Consider the following 3,274-nt stretch of genomic DNA (forward strand, 5'->3'; position numbering starts at 1 on the left):
CCTCGCGCTACCGCATTTCTGCGCGCTAGGTTTTGACAGGACGCAATGCGGTCATTCTTTTTCCACCCCCACCGCACGCACCCCAGAGCCACACCCCTAAGATAGATAGTGGGGTCAAGGATGTGACAGACTCGCCTCCGCATGCGACGACGCTGCACGCCGCGTCATCACCAGCTCCGGCTTGTTCCTGTCTCGACCTCGTAGGGGGAGGGGAGGGGGGTCCCGACCCCCCTGCCCCCTGCTCGGCCTCGCACTACCGCATTGCTGCGCGCTGGGTTTTGACAGGACGCAATGTTGTTTTCAATGATTAAAAAAAGTTTAATCCCAAAAAATTTATCAACAATTACTGACGAAGTTCAAGTTATAAAAACACCAAAGTTCGGGGGTTTGAAAAAAACATCAAATGAACATGTTGAAGAACAAATTACACAGAAGCAAAAATCTTGTAAGTTCAGGTTAAACACATACTGAAGTTCTATCACTGTTTGAAGTATGCAAACATGTTACAAAAAATAAAAAGGTATGCATGCATATTTGGGAATAATCCCATAGCTTCCCACGGAACAAACTCAAACCCAAATTCAAAAATTGAAAATTACAAAAAAAAACAACAACAAGAAAATATAGAGCGTGATGCTGCACCGCCTTGCAATGTGGAAACCAGGAAGTTCAATCACTGGTACCACAGAAGTCCAACTTCTACCACAGAACATGGAAGATCCAAAAAAAGAATCCCGAAGACAGAATAAATATAAAAAAGAGGATCCATGTGTCCATGGACAAGCTCCACATTTACATATATGAGTACTCTGAAAAACAAAGAAACATACACAAAAATTTTATAACAACACCAACCGAACATATCATATTGCAACATCACCTAAAAAACATGCATAAAAACGACGGGAGTTCTAGCATAAAAGGTGCAGAAGTCCAACTTGTAAGGCAGAGAGTAGAGTCATTGAAAAAATACACGCTATCGCATTTGTAAGGCAAAGACTAGACAAACTCAAAACCAATTCAAAAAAATTTAAAATTACAAAAAAGCAAAGAAATATAGAGCACAATGTTGTACCGCCTTCCAACGTAGAAACACAGAAGTTCAATCACTAATACAACAGAAGTCCAGCTTCTACTACAGACCTTGGGAATAAGAAGTTCAAAGAGTGATGATATAGAAGTCCGGGGTTATCTAAAACCTCGTACTAGCATACAGAAGTTCAGGATAGTTAATAACTGAAGTCGAACAAACTATTAGATAACGAGGACATACTAGAAAAAATAATAAAAAACATATATGCATATCCATCGGCCAAACAATTCAATGGTTGCTCATGTGACTCAGTCATAAAATCAAAACCAATGCAAGAATGAAAAATGACATTAAAAAGGAAAGAAATACAAAGGACTTGCTGCATAACCTTGCAAAATAGAGGAAAAATTAGATGTTCAGGTATGAACAACGCAGAGGTCCAGCTTGTAAGACGGCCACTAGATGACACAAAAAAGATGAACGAACGAATTCATCCGAAGCATAAAATCATCTACGCCTGATTAGAACATGCCCGCACACCCTTTTAAATGATCTGCCAACAACCTTTCTACAAGAAAAAATACCAGAGGGCAAATACAAAAACTACAAAAAAAACCGTGCAACTGCCGCGGGAGTGCCAACATCAAAACGCCAGAAATCAAACGGTATAGACCCTACAACAACAATAACAATAACAAAGCCTTTAGTCCCAAACAAGTTGGTGTAGGCTAGAGGTGAAACCCATAAGATCTCGCAACCAACTCATGGCTCTGGCACATGGATAGCAAGCTTCCACGCACCCCTGTCCATAGCTAGCTCTTTGGTGAGACTCCAATCCTTCAGGTCTCTCTTAACGGCCTCCTCCCATGTCAAATTTGGTCCACCCCACCCTTCAGTATAGACACTCCCGATTGAAATTGACGACGTACTAAGCCTTGAATTTAACTATAGTATGCAAATCAGCGAGCAAACTAGACAGGAAAACAAGAAATCGCCGATGGCGGAGGATGCATCTCGGGCCGATGAAGAACACGGCCGGTTTCAAATTCATTTGAAATAACAAAAAATTGTGCAACAAAATCGTACCAAAACACATTTCCCGTCATGCCAGAGCTTCGACAACACCAACAGCATGCATTAAACTCGCAACAGACCCAAGTTCATCATGACCCGAGAGCAAATCCGCCAATGTGCGTGATTCCTATTTAGAACGCGTGTTTAGTTGTAAAAAACGTGTCCACATTACAATTACATCACAAACAACACAAATGATCAGAAAAAATCGCGGTAGAAGGCACGGTTGCAAAGATAGCCCGAAGGTCGAGTTCGTACAAAGGGAAGTTCCGGCCAGTTACTCAGGCAGTTCAGGTTGTGATCAGAATATTATTCTGATCCTGTGATCAAAATAGTGTTTATGTGTGTGTGTGTGTGTGTGTGTGTGTGTATATATATAGAGAGAGAGGTCATGCTCTAGGCTGACATGCATGATACAGTTTGAGCACACACACATGCATGTGTACTCATGAATCCCTCCCATCAAGTCGAAGTGGCTAGTACAATGAAACGTCATGAACAGATCTCGCTCTGTGTGGGGAGCTAGTGTATGATTTTTGGCACATGCGCCACGTCAATGTTGTGAAATGGTATTCAAACATGCATGCACACATCACCTCCATACATATGCATGTAGTGGTTGCCTCAAACGGTACACTCCCTCGCGTGGTTATCGGCGACAAGCCTATATATTCGTGGGCTTGCGTGGATATCCATGATCACCTTGTCTGACAACAAGATAGGTTACCATGGCGGATTCTTCATTTGGTTCATGTTATCGTAGTATAGGTCAGGGTGAGATTCAGGCCTAATTAAGTTTGAGCGCATATACTATGCACGCATGCATGCATGAATCTCCGTTGTTGGCTTGAAGTGTGGTGTAACATACATATGCATCGTCAACCTAACCCTTACTCAGTGTGGGGATTTCTAGTTCGAAATCACGGTGCCACATCAAAGTTGTTACATTGTTACTCAAAAACACACCTCTCCATACATATTTTTGGGCCACACGCCTACAGTGGTTGTCTTCGGGGACTAGCTACTTGCTTGATTATTGGCGAGCTAGCCCATCTCCGGGGTCACATGGACACCATCACTTTGACCAACAACAAGAGAGGGGTTGTACGACCAAGGTGGATTATTCTTGGTCCGTTTTACGATCCATCTTGGTGAGATATGCCTCTC

Source organism: Triticum aestivum, chromosome 4D, assembly GCF_018294505.1.
Source record: "Triticum aestivum cultivar Chinese Spring chromosome 4D, IWGSC CS RefSeq v2.1, whole genome shotgun sequence".
Classification (NCBI taxonomy): domain Eukaryota; kingdom Viridiplantae; phylum Streptophyta; class Magnoliopsida; order Poales; family Poaceae; genus Triticum; species Triticum aestivum.